The 14,772-nt window shown below is 37.1% G+C and overlaps 1 protein-coding gene across 1 annotated transcript in view; it reads left to right on the top strand.

Moving 5' to 3' along the window:
* PHF21A (PHD finger protein 21A) overlaps nt 1-14,772 on the top strand; it is a 187,981-nt gene that overhangs the window by 42,745 nt on the left and 130,464 nt on the right. The window lies entirely within an intron of this gene.

Genomic DNA, 14,772 nt, shown 5'->3' with positions numbered 1-14,772 from the left:
TTTCTATGGTGTTTTCATTTAACTAAGGGGAGAAATAAGTTTCAAGAACTATGTGGAATGGATACGAGTCGTTAATTGTTCAGAATATAATCTTTTTCCAAGCTGAGTGAACAACTGCTTTTTTCCTCCCCGCTCCTGTTCTTATGCTTCTGCATTCCCCCATCTTGTCTTCTCTAGAGACAGGAGATATTTTAGATTAGGGAATTGCCAAACTAAAATTGGGAGGAGGTAACATGGTGGAGAACAATTTGTAGGGAAAAATATAAACAGAGTTTGTTAGTATGTGTTTGGCTCTGAAAGTGATTCAGTTCTCTAAAGTCAAAATGATGTGTGTTAGTGAAAGTGTTCTAGCTTTAGAATTCTGTTAGCGCTGAGCCTCCTTATAGTTTCAGGATTAGTTTGACAAGATGCCAATGAATGAGTCACTTTTGCTGAAAAATTCACGTGTTCCAGCAGGGAAAGAAGGTGAGAACTGATTAGTGGAGTTAGGGGGTGGGGGATGCTGTCACAAAGTTAAGACAATCTGAAGCTACATTTGGGGAAAATGGGGCATTTGAAAAAATTTACATTTATTTAAAATTTTTGTTTGCGAGAACTGATGTAAAGATTTGGTTTATTTCTATAACTTTTTATTCTTTAATTTCTTTTTTCTACTAGGGACCTCACTTAATAGAAAATTGCAACCGTTTATGTTCAGTAAGATGTTTCAGCCAGTGGTAAACTCTGTCATCTGAACTAAGTTTGGATTTTAGAAACTAGAATTTTAAAAAATAGGCCTGGCATCAGGAAAACCTTAGGTATACAAAGTAAAGAAAGTGAAAAGAACGGAGTCAGAAACTGAAATGCAATCTTGCAATTTTTAAAATATTTGCTTAACTGTTAAAACAGCCTTTTGATAGAACAGAAAATATATCATTTTTAGATAGGCTAGTACTTGAAGAAAGCACAGCTATAAAGTTCAAAAGCTGGGCCTTCCTCAGACAGATTCCTGACATAAAACATTGATATTCAGTTTAAAATAGTTTTTTTTTACAACAAATGCCTAATGGTGAATGCCTAGCATTTTGTTTTTCCTTCTCAAAAGATCTGCTTAGCCTCTGGCAAAACACTGATTTTCCTTTTACTTTAATAACTAAAATCTGAATTACCTTACTCACATGACAAATATTTTAATTTAACACTAATTTTTTTAGTTGTGAGAAAAACGCTAAATACAGCAAAGTACAAAGAATGTCATATTCTGGAATTAACAATTACTAATCCTTTATCATTATTTGTTTCTATTCTTTTTATACTATGTTCACTTTCTGTTGTCATTTTTTCTCTATCTGCTTGAAAACCTAATTTGTACAATAAATGCATACATTCTCTTTTTTTGCTTTATTAAAAAAACATTGTAGATAGTCATTAATTCTTACAGTGGGCGCTTATTAGTTCTTATTTGTTATTACTACCTCAGTCTTTGGTACTTAATCAGTTTCTTCCTCAAGACTAATTATGAAATGTTATGCTCCATTTGGGAAAATATGGTCTTTAGTGAGCATCTTTCATGGCTAAAACTCAGTGAATTTCATTGAATTCTTGGTTAGAAGATTTCAGTGTTTTCAAACTGTAACTTGAGATTTTTGAATAAACTCCCCATTGCAGATTTTGAAGTTAGCTCTTTGACCCACAGGACTTTAATTTGTGGTTGACAGTTTTAACTCAGGAAATCCCCAGACTTGATTGATGAAACAAATTATATGTTATGGAGCCAATAAAAATCATGGTTTCAAAAATATTTAAATGCTATAGAATGTGCTCATGGTAAAGCAAATGAAAAAGCACATGCAGCTTCATATGCATTATAATCCCACTTTTGAGTGTGTCATATGTATAGATGTATGTAAACATGTAAGTACATATAGAAACAGAGTCACTCTGAAATGTTGGAAGGTGATGAATTTACAGGTGGTTTATTTCTTCTTCAAGGTCTTATGAATAGTTGCTTTAATCTCTACACTAAATGTTTCCTTTTTATAACCAGAAATAGACAAGAAACATTATTTAAAAAAATTTTAACGTCAAACTTTTGTCTGTTCTTGAGAGAGTTAGCATTTAAATATCCAATGACATTCTCCTCATGGTATATGAACCACTCTAATCAGAGAATCCATCTATTTTAAACGCTAGTAATACTGAAGTGTGGAAGCAACTATTAATTTCTTTAACAGGGTTCATTCTTATTCTCTACCCCTCCCTCCTCATTTTGGCACGATGTGTGGTCTTTTGCTTGTCAGAATAAAGGTTAGAGAATTTTTTTTAAAACAGTCATCTTGCTTTTTATGCTTTTTAAACTGAAAGTGTTATGCACATCTTACATTTTTGAGTGTGTTGGGTTCAAATATTTAGTGGTCTGGCTAGATTATAATTTAGTTATTCCTCTAACATTTGATGATAGGATGTTTCCAGTTTTTTCCTATTATAAATATAGCTATGATAGAAATACGGGTGTGAATTTGTTTCTCTCTGATTGCCTTAGGACACATTCTTAGGTGTGAGATTACTGGTTGTATTGGTCAGCTATTGCTGTAATTGTTCTGCATAACAAACTAATGTTTTATTGAGTGGCTTACAATGCTTATTTCCACACTGGGTCTGTACATCATCGGGGGTTTTCCTGATCTAGGCTGGACACATCTGCTTTCCCGATCTAGGCCTAGACACATCTACTTCAGTTTGTGGGTTGGCTGGCCCTGCCTCCAGGCCACAGGTTGGGTTAGATCTGCTCTGTACCTGTTCACTCTGAGGCCTACCCTGAAGAGACAGCAGCTACCGGGGGCATATCCATCTCACCAAAATACCAGAAGCAGACCAAACTCCCAGAATACATTTTAAGCCTCTGCTGGCATCAGGTCTTGTAAAATCTTATTAGCCAAAACAAATCATGTGGCCAAGCCCTGCAAAGTTACATGACAAAGAGTATGGATGTATAATTTTATAACAGAATATAAAGAATTGAGAACAATAATCCATCTATCATACTTGCTTAAATTTAGTATAAAATAACTTAAGTATATATATTTTAAAAAAACACAAATTTTTACTACTTATTTCCAAATAGCCTCCAGAAAACGCTGTATCAGATTAACAGACTATATGACAGTACTTAGTTTTTCCCAGGAGATACCCTGTGGGCGGGGGGGGGGTGTGAAATGCATTTTGCTAATGTGGAAGATGGATTAATAGGTATCTGATGCTTAGCTGGAGGTATATTTTTCAAACCATTTGTCCATGGCACATATATTCTATAGTATTCCTTAAAAACATTTCAGTTTTAGGTTTTTTTTTTCTTTCATCCTTTCTCCTATTTTTCTTTTTCCTTTTTTAGAGAGGTAGACACCTTCATAGTCTTTGGTTTTTGCTACTGGTTTGCTTTTCTGACTCTATGTTTAAAAACTATGATCTCTCTTCCTTACAGATTGCTTAACCTAATACAAGATGAAATACTTTTCTGGGTTTAATAAATAGTTGCCATTTATTAAACCATTCTCATTTTAAATTTGAACATATTTTACTAAAATGGATTTGAAGCCTTTGGGAGAGAAGTTTCTGTTCCTGTCATAACTAATTATGTTTCTGATGCATAGAACAACATTATTTAAGCTAAATAGGTGACTTGAACAGTAGACTGTGGATGGGGAGGGGAAACTGGAGTTTGATTCTAGTCCTGATTCTGTAACAGACTTTTTCATAGATTTTGAGTTAATAATTTAATATGTCTGTTTCCTTATTTATGGAATGTTTGAATAATGCCTTTAAGGAGTTAAGGAACATGTATCTGTTGAGTGCACTGAATGTTTTTGAAGGTAAGTTCTGTTTAAACAGAATAGGTTAGCTTTAGTCATAGTGGTTAACTTCATCGCATATGGAACACCTTCATCTTACACGTCAAGTACTACTTCCTTTTTTCCCCAAGTACTACTTTTTTTAAAGGACTTAGAACATTTAATGCAGTCATGAGTAAGTACATCATTGTAATGCATAAAATGGGACGTGGTCTGTTTGTGACTTAGCCATGGTTACATATATAATTGATTAATATCTGATTTGAGACTAGAATCCAGATCACTGTATTCTTCATTCCGTTATATTTAGTAAATTATTTTCTTAAACTATTCTGTGGACCTTTACCAAATATTTTTTGAAATAGGACATTAGGCATGATGATTACATTGCCTTTAGGCTTCATTGCCTTGGAGTCAAGTAAGTAAATTAGTTCTTGTAGTCTAATAATGATAACCTGATACATGACTGTCTCCAGCCTCTGATGCTGGTGACCATAGAAAGTTACCCTTTTTCATTCATAACCAAACTAGTGTGATTGGCTCATAACATTAGAATTTAAAATTGTTATTTTTTTAGAGTAGAGATTCTTAAATTGTGGTGGGAATCTGACCTCATCTTTATCCAGAGCTTTGGAGTTCCCTAGGATTTAGTCAAGTTCATCCCTCCTGCACAGTATTTATGAGAAACCATTGGCCCAGTTGTTTGTTGAGTTTACTTCCTCTTGTGTACACAGGGGATCTTCTTCCCCTGTTTTGTTTTGTTTTTTAACCTTTATTCTCGGAGTACAGTTTCACTATTGCCAGTAGTTGTACCTAACTAATCAAATATCGACAAAGAAGCTTAGTGAAGTAACTCACATTTTAATAATGTGCACCATGTTATTGTAGGACATTTTACCTGAGTGTGGTGGAGGGAATCAAGTAAGGTGGTGATTTCTGGCAAATGCAGCAGTCTGCTTCTCTTACTACGTTAGGGCAATTTTCTTCTTAGTTCATTCTGATCATTTATTTTTGATGCTGGCAAACAGAATGAGTTTTTACTTTATTTTATTTTTATTCTTTTTGAGAGGGAGAGAGACAGAGGCGGGGTAGGGGAGGGAGCGGGAAGGGGCAGAGAGAATCTTAAGCAGGCTCCATGCCCAGCACGGTGTGGATCCCACATCCCTGAGATCACAACCTGAGCCAAAATCAAGAGTCAGTTGCTTAACCGACTGAGCCACCCAGGCACCTCATGGAATGACTTTTTCAATTCAATTTGAAATTCTTAACACTCATCATCAGATGTTACATGTCTTGACACTAAACTACTGGAATCTGTTGTATTTTTTTTTCTTTCTATGCTCATCTCTTACTTTTTGAAGAGGATTTTCCTCAAGCAATGGAAATCTAGACAAAGTCTAAGTTTGTGGAACTTTTTTCAAGCACTGTATTTAAGGACTCTTCACTTTGACTCTTTGGAGAACATTAATCTTAACTTTTGACTGGTAGGTGGTGTGCACAACAGGTGCTTATTTAACAGGCCTTAGCCAGTATAACTTTGACTTTATTAGTAAATTACTTTGTGCTTTTAAATAATCTATTCCCTTCAATTTATTCCCTTCTCCCTGAGATCTGTGTTTTTTTCAAATGTCTTTATCATTCTAAGATTCTGACTCTTCTGTTTATTCCTCATACATTTATTGTGAGTTTTCTGTAGTGAAAGGCATGGTACTAGGTCCCTGGAGGGTGCAAAGAATGAAAATCTTGCAAATGACATATCTGATAAAGGGTTAGTATCAAAATGTATAAAGAACTTATAAAACTCAACACCAAAAAACAAATAATCCAATTAAGAAATGAGCAGAAGACATAGTCATTTCTCCAAAGATGCCAACAGACACATGAAAAGATGTACAACATCACTCATCATCAGGGAAATGCAAATCAAAATCACAATGAGATAGCAGCTTACATCAAAAACTCAAGAAACAAGTGTTGGTGAGGTTATGGAGAAAAAGGAACCCTCGTGCTCTGTTGGTGGGAACGCAGGCTTGTGCAGTCACTGTGGAAGACAGTATGGAGGTTCCTCAAAAAATTAAAAATAGAACCCTACGATCCAGTAATCTCATTACTGGGTATTTACCCAAGAATATGAAAATAGAATTTGAGGGGATATATGCACCCCTCTGTTTATTACAGCATTATTTAGCCAAATTATGGAAGCAACCCAAATGTTCATCAATAGATGAATGGATAAAGATGTATGTATACAATGGAATATTATTCAGCCATAAAGAAGAACAAAATCTTGTCATTTGCAATAACGTGGATTGATCTAGAGAGTATCATGCTAAGCGAAATAAGCCAGTCAGAAAGACAAATACCATATGATTTCAGTCATATGTGGAATTTAAGAAAGGAAACAAATAAACAAAGGGGGGAAAAGAGACAAACCAAGAACCAGACTCCTAACTGTAGAGAACAGATGGTTACCAGAGGTGAGATGGGTAGGGTGATGGGTGAAATAGGTGAAGGGGATTAAGAGTACACTTGTCTTGATGAGCACTGGGTGATAGATGGAAGTGTTGTATCACTATATTGTATACCTGAAACTAATAATAACACTGAATGTTAACTACACTGGGATTAAAATTAAAAAAAAGAAAATCTTGCAGTGTTACTTCTCTGTGATTGGTCATCTCCTTCAAGATGTTCAAGCTCATTAGCACTGATGCCTTTAGAAGCTCATTCTTTTTTTTTTTTTTAAAGATTTTATTTACTTATTTGACAGAGATAGAGACAGCCAGTGAGAGAGGGAACACAAGCAGGGGGAGTGGGAGAGGAAGAAGCAGGCTCATAGCGGAGGAGCCTGATGTGGGGCTCGATCCCATAACGCTGGGATCACGCCCCGAGCTGAAGGCAGACGCCTAACCGCTGTGCCACCCAGGTGCCCCAGCAGCTCTTTCTTGATTGACTCTCTTGCCTCCTTCCCTGCCTTACACACCTCAGAAGTTCTCTGGTGTCACCTGTGTATACTGGGCTCTCTCAGTTCTCTGTGCCTTTGCATTTGCTGTGCTCTACAGCAGGAATTCTCTTTCCTTTTTACCTGTTAAATTCCTACTTATCCTTTGAAGATCCAGTGTAAGCAAAGATCCTCTAGAAAGTTTTCCTTGACTTCTTTCCACTCTCCAGGCAAAATGAGATACCCCTCTTCTGTGTACTCATGGTATTTGTGCCCACCTCTCTTCCTTGTTGTAATTATTTGTAAACTTCTTGAGGATAGAGAATCCGTCTTGCTCATATTTGTACCCCTCAGGCTTGCATAGTAGATATGTAGCAAGTGTTTTTGAATGTATTAACTCATTATGCTTTCAAGAAGCTAGTAGTCTAGTAAGGTGGCCTATGATGTGCAGGCTAAGGCATTTGACTAAAGATTTCCCATTCAAATAGTTCAGTTCCCCTTTTTTGAGAAAAAATATTCTCTGTATTGTTTCCTACTTGAATGTTTTAAGAATGTTCAACAACATTTTTAACTGTTTCAATTCAGAACAGCTTTATCTTAGTTTCAGAAAAGGAAAACTTTTATGAATTGAAGTAGTGTAAACCAGTAAATGAGTCAGGCTAGCAGTCTGGGAGCCTGCTATGTCTAGAAACAGCCTCCTCTGTGGTGTGGCTACATCACTTATTTCTATCTGTTGTACATTCTTTGGGTTCTCTTTAGGTTTCTCCGGACCTTATAAAACATGTTTACATTTATCTTTTAAATAACAAGAGTTCCTTTGTTTCTTAATTTCTTTCTGCTATTGCCTTGTATCTGTGTCACTTCATGATTAAACTTCTTAAAAAGCTTAAACTTAGCTTAGTCTCTATTTGATGTTACTTTTTCCGTACATATAGCCCTTTATCAACCAACTGCAGTCAGTTTCCATTTTCCTTTCTGCTCTGGTGAGCTCACTGAAACTTCCAGTAACATAATTGCCAAATCTAAAGAACATTTTTTTACTTCGTTTCACTTGAACTAACTGTAGCATTTCAGATTAATGACCATTTCCTTAAGGTTTTCTTCTTCAGAGAACCAAGAACCTTCCTTTCTAGTTCTTTGACCTCTTCGAATGCACCTACTCACTTTTCTTCTCAGGCACTTCTTCCTCAGCCTCCCCTTTAAAAATTAATATTCTGTGGTGTTTCATCCTTGTCTTCCTTTTCATCTTGTTCTGTTTTTCCCCCGTGGGTGACATATAGCCTCAAACCACCACTGAATGCCAGTGACCTCCAAATCTTTATTTCTTCTTCCCCTCTCTCTCCTAAGCTCTAGACGGATGTGCATTTTCAGCTTCCGCCTATTGGATGTCCCAGAGCTCCATATTCTCCAGATAGAACCCCAAATCCACCCACTTCAAATTCTACTACTTCTTCCCCTTTTCAGTTAATGACATTCCATTTATCTCGCGGCCAAGCAAAATGTGGAAGTCATCATGGACCTTTTGTCTCTCTCTCAATCTCTTATCCGTAATTGTAACCCCTTGCATCCAGTCCTATCTTTATCATCCAGCCTTTCACTATTAACAGGAAGATACAAAATACAACCCTCATATGTTGGCTTTCCTGCTTGTGATGCTTCAGTAGCTCCCTTTGTCTTAGACTTCTAGGAGGAAATCCAGACTTCTTACGGTGAAAACCGTACGAAAACCCCTCATTATCTCACCCATGAGACTCTCCATTGAACTCATACACACCTTGTCCTCCAGACTTGACACATACTTAAATTTTCTTGGTTATGCTCTATCGTTTCTTCGACCTGGAATATTCTTTCCTATCTTCTTTGTTTAGTACTAAACCTAGTGTAAGCAAAGGTTTGACCCACAGGCTCATTTACAGAACAGTACAGTACGAAAATAGCCACACATGAAAAATTGAAAACAACTACAAATTTATTAGTGTGCATTAGCAAGTAATACAGAAGAGTTAACAATATATGCATATTATGAAGTACTTAACTGAGTGGAAAGATGAATGGAAGGTAAAAAAATCAAATTGTAAAACATTATAGTATGATTTATTATTTAAAATACAAAATATTAAAAAAATCTGTGTATATGCATTCATGGTTATTTATACTTGAAAATATGTGGAGGGTGCCTGGGGGCTCAGTCAGTTAAGCATCTGCCTTCTGCTCAGGTCATGATCCCCAGGTCCTGGGATCGAGCCCCATGGCGGGCTGGCTCCCTGCTCAGTGGGGAGTCTGCTACTCCCCCTGCTCTTCCCCATCTCATGCTTCTCTCTCTCTCTTTCTCTCTCTCTCTTTCTGTCTCTCACATAAATGAATAGAATCTTTAAAAAAAAAAGGAAAATATGTGGGAAAAGTTCTAGATTATTTAGAATTATTTACGTGGAACTGTTAATAGTGATTTCCTCTCAGAAATGTGGGATTCCAGAGAGATGACCAAAGAAGCTGGCACTTTTAACTTTTTATACTCTTATTATCTATATTTTAAATAAGGAACATACTAGTCTTTTAAACTACTAAAGTGTAGTATAAATACAGAAAACTACCCATATATGTGTATATATTTATGTATATGTATAAATAGTTGAGGTACATTTTTGCAAGCTGAAACACCTGGATAACGAGCACCCATGTCAGTATCAGATATTTACTACAGAAACTTTTTTGTGCTTTCTTCATTTCACTCTGATTCCCTTCCACCAGAGAAACCACTATTGTGACTTCTAACAGCATAGATTAATTTTGCCTGTATATGAAATCATGTAGGGTATATATTTTTCTGTCTTCCTTATTTTATTCAACATTATTTTCATAAGTTTACATCTGTTTCTTTGGAAGCTTTTTTAAAAATGTTTATTTTGAAATATAAGAGTCATAGGAAGTTGTCTCTTGAAATTTTAAATCACTCAAGAAAAAAGTTTGCTATCTCTCAGATATACTCAGCCCTAACATCTTTTGGCATAGTTAAATCCTTTCTCTTGTGAATTGATAGCTCCTTGCTCTATTTCTCTTTATCACATTTCCTTAACTATTTGTTGGTATGTTTGTCTCCCTTCTAGATTGTGAGTCTCTCAGAACTATGTTCTCTTCACACTTAAAACCCGGTGTCTACCTAGTGCTTCACGCACAGTGGTATTTAAACATTTGTTAAAGAAAAGCAAGAGGTTCTATTCGTGACTGGCCTTGTATCTGTTGAATTTCTCTGAACTGGTTACCTTATCTGTAATATGGGCATTATAATTGCCAGTTCAGATGCTTTTAGCTGTATGTAACTGAAAGGCTCAGTAAAAGTGGCTAAAACAATAAGTGGACTTATTCACCTAGTGAGTTGCTAGAGTCGTCCAGTTCAGTGGTTCAGCAATACCGTCAGAACCCATGTTCTCGTCCTTTCTGCTGCGCCCCCCTCAGTGTGTCCACAAACATTGCTCATGGTCATTGCTGTAACTCCAGGCTTTGTATCCTCACACATGAACATTCTGGGGCAAAAGAAAAAAAGGACCAGTTATTCTTAAATGTCTCTTTTTTTAAGAGCAGGGAAAACCTTAGTTAGAGGCCCTTCAACAGACTTTGCATCTCATTGACCATTTTTGTCACATGCCAATGCTTAAAGTAGTCACCGGCAAGAAGAGTGGATCCAAGACTGATTTAGGTTCTGGAGCTGAGGATTTGCCTCTCAAACATTCGGAGGCTAGACACCCAAACAAAATTGGTTTTTGTTAGCATAAGAAGCAGAAGGGATAGAGAATAATGGATGTTGAAAAAGCAATCAACAGTGTCTGTCTCCATCTATAACTGTAACAGTTTTCTCTACTAATGTAAATTAATTATAATGTATATCTGAAGATGTGTGAATCCTAAAATACTATAAAGTTAAAATATCCATTAGTGCTTCTTGCTGGTTTTAGAAAAGTTTCCTTTGCCCCCCCCAAGCTAGCAACCTGCTTTAGGGCAAGTAATGCAAAAATAATTTTACTATTTGCCAAAGCAATATATTATAAGAAGGTAAATCTGTTATAGAAAATAATGTAATTTATTTCAAATGTGAGCTATAAATTATTTTTAAAATTGTTTGATATTTAAAATATTTGTTTATAAACTATATTGTCACCATTGTTATTAATATTAATATTCCATGCCTTTGAAGCTTAGCAGCCTTGATATCCCTTTGTTAACAATACTTTCACACGTACATTATTCAGGAAAACCAGAGTTTATCAAAACCCAGTGGTGTTTACGGATTTCAGTTTTTTTAAATGTTGAGCACTATAAATGACAGGTCAGATCACAGATTCCTGCATTTCTTTTCCCCAACAGATGAGGGTGAGAGAACCAGATAGGAAAAAGAAGTTTACTGTTGGGCTGCTGTCTTCACATGGTAGTGGTTAGAGAGGCTGCCCTGTAAAATTATCTTCACAGAAGACATGTTCTCTGTAGTTGATTTACTCCGAGTTCAGGAAGCAAATGTTTGTGTAAATCAGTAGGGATTGGCTAACCTCTTTCTGACTAGCTCTGTCTGAAAATGACAAGAGTGATTATTAGTTTCTGTCAGTTAAGCACCAAACATTCCTTTGCTCTGAAAAATGAGGCCCCAGAAATCTCCAACTAATGTGTTTAATTTGTCACCTTTTCTCCTATTCCCACCTCCATCACCTTTTAAAAAACCTTTCCACCTTTTGCCAAAACAAATTGTATCATTTTGACCAAGAAGAAAACTAAAGATAGAGATAATTCCAAACTTAGTTCTTTTTATGAGCAGTGCATGATTATTGCTGATCTCATTTTATTTAGTGCTTCTGTCATCTAATATAGTAATTGGAAAAGAAATTAGCACTCCCGTTCCTATGGAGTCAGGAAGCACTGATAAACTTATCCTGAAAAGTTATAATGCCTGAAGGAAAAGAATTTAGTGAAATTGGGGAGTGTGTTCATTGACAGAACTTGAGATTTGATTTCCTGAGTGTGTATATCCTTTATTACAGATTTGTAGCAGTTAGTCATGAATTTGAGACAAATTTATAGAAGTGTAAGTTAATCGACCTTTTAATTAAGAGTGAGAGAGCAGCCTTACTTTATTTTTAAAAAAATGTATTTCACAGTTCACCTTTTTCATGAAATGTTTATTTGATTTTTAAAATAATCTGGAGTGACCTCAGGCAAGGGAAACAAAAGCAAAAGTAAACTGTTGGGACAGCACTGAAATAAAAAGCTTCTGCAGAGCAAAGGAAACCATCAACAAGACAAAAAGGCAACCTACTGAATGGGAAAATATACTTGAAAATGATACATCTGATAAGGAGTTAACATCCAAAATATGTAAAGAATTTAAGCCTCATTGAGATACCACCTTACACCAGTTAGAATGGCAAAAATTGACAAGGCAGGAAGCAACAAATGTTGGCGAGGATGTGGAGAAAGGGGAACCCTCTTACACTGTTGGTGGGCATGCAAGCTGGTACAGCCGCTTTGGAAAACAGTGTGACGGTTCCTCAAAAAGTTAAAAATAGAGCTACCCTATGACCCAGCAATTGCACTACTGGGTATTTACCCCAAAGATATGGATGTAGAGAAAAGAAGGGGCACATGCACCCCAGTGTTGGTAGCAGCAATGTCCACAGTAGCCAAACTGTGGAAGGAGCTGAGATGCGCTTCAAAAGACGAATGGATAAAGAAGATGTGGTACATATACACAATGGAATATTACTTAGCCACCCGAAAGGATGAATACCCACTATTTGCATCGACGGGATTATGCTAAGTGAAATAAGTCAAGCGGAGAAAGACAATTATCATATGGTTTTACTTATATGTGGAACATAAGGAATAGCATGGAGGACATTAAAAGAAGGAAGGGAAAAATGAAGGGGGGAGATTGGAGGGGAGACGAACCATGAGAGACTATGGACTCTGGGAAACAAGCTGAGGGTTTCAGAGGGGAGGGAGTGTGGGGGGATGGGTTAGCCCGGTGATGGGCTTTAAGGAGGGCACGTGTTACATGGAGCACTGGGTGTTAACACGCAAACAGTGAATCATGGAACACTACATCACAAACTAAGGATGTACTGTATGGTGACTAACATAACATAATAAAAAAAATTTATACAACTCAACACCAGAAACCCCCCAAAAATCCCATTTTTTTTTAAAGATTTTATTTATTCGACAGAGATGGAGACAGCCAGCGAGAGAGGGAACACAAGCAGGGGGAGTGGGAGAGGAAGAAACAGGCTCATAGCAGAGGAGCCTGATGTGGGGCTCGATCCCATGAGGCCGGGATCATGCCCTGAGCCGAAGGCAGACGCTTAACTGCTGTGCCACCTAGGCACCCCAACCCCCAAAAATCCCATTAAAAATGGGCAGAGAACTGCTGGGTATTTACCCCAAAGATACAGATGTAGTGAAGAGAAGGGCCATATGCACTCCAATGTTCATAGCAGCGTTGTCCACAATAGCTAAATTGTGGAAGGAGCTGAGAAGCCCTTCAACAGATGACTGGATTAAGAAGACGTGGTCCATATAAACAATGGAATACTACTCAGCCATCAGAAAGAACGATTACCCAACATTTGCAGCAACGTGGACGGGACTGGAGGAGATTATGCTAAGTGAAATAAGTCAAGCAGAGAAAGACAATTATGATATGGTTTCACTCATTTATGGAACATAAGAAATAGCAGGGAGATTGGTAGGAGAAGGAAGGGAAGAGAGAAGGGGAGGTAGACAGAAGGGGGAATGAACCACAAGAGACTGTGGGCTTCAGAGGGGAGGGGGGTGGGGGACTGGGATAGCCGGTGATGGGTATTAAGGAGGGCACGTATTGCATAAGTGCACTGGGTGTTGTATGCAAACAATGAATCATGGAACATTGCATCAAAAACTAAGGATGTACTGTATGGTGACTAACATAACATAATAAAAAAATTTTTAAAAATGGGCAGAGAACCTGAATAGGTAGTTTCCCAGAAACATGCAGATGGCCATCAGACACACGAAACGGGGTTGTGCATCACTAGCAGTCAGGGAAGTGCAGATGAGAACCACAGTGAGATATCACCTGATATCTGTCAGAACGGCTAGAATCAAAAAGACAAGAAATAAGTGTTGGAGAGGATGTAGACTAAAAATAACTTTCATGTGCTGTTGGTGGGAATGTAAATTGGTGCAGCCACGGTGGAAAGCAGTATGGAAGTTCCTCAAAACAATTAAAAATAAAAATATCATGTGATCCAGTAACTCCACTACTGGGTATTTGCCCAAAGAAAACAAAAACGCTAATTTGAAAAGATACGTACATCTCTATGATTATTGCAGCATTATTTACAATAGGCAAAATATGGAAGTAACTCAAGTATCCATCAACAGAGGAATGGATAACACACACACACACACACACACACACACACACACACACACACAGGAATATTACTTGGCCATAAAAAAGGATGAGATCTTGCCATTTGTGACAATGGATAGACCTAGAAGGTATAATGCTAAGTGAAACAGAGAAAGACAAATACCATGTGATTTCACTTACATGTGGAATCTAAAAAAAGAGCCATAAATACAGAGAAGAAACTGGTGGTTGCCAGAGGGGCGAGGAGTGGGAGGATGGCCAAAACTGGTGAAGGGGAGTGGGAGGTATAGGCTTCTAGTTATAGAATAAGTCCCAGGGATAAAACAGAGCACAGGGAATGTAGTCAACAGTATTGTAATAGTGTCATAGGGTGACAGATGGTAGCTACACTGATGGTGAGCACAGCATAACATATAGACTTGTTAACTCACTATTTTGAATACTTGAAACTAAATGTTACATTGCATGTCAGTTATACTTCAATTAAAAAAAATCTGGAGCAAAATCTCCCAGAATATTTTTCACACCTTAAAGCCCCCAACTAAAGTCAAGGTAGGCGAAAGGAACAGTTGGAAGCCATTTGTAAACACCTGTCACAAAAACTTCTG

This window comes from Ailuropoda melanoleuca, chromosome 16 (assembly GCF_002007445.2).
Source record: "Ailuropoda melanoleuca isolate Jingjing chromosome 16, ASM200744v2, whole genome shotgun sequence".
In the NCBI taxonomy this organism is placed as follows: domain Eukaryota; kingdom Metazoa; phylum Chordata; class Mammalia; order Carnivora; family Ursidae; genus Ailuropoda; species Ailuropoda melanoleuca.
Note: the sequence above shows the minus strand (reverse complement) of the source record. Positions and strands in the feature narration are given on the sequence as shown.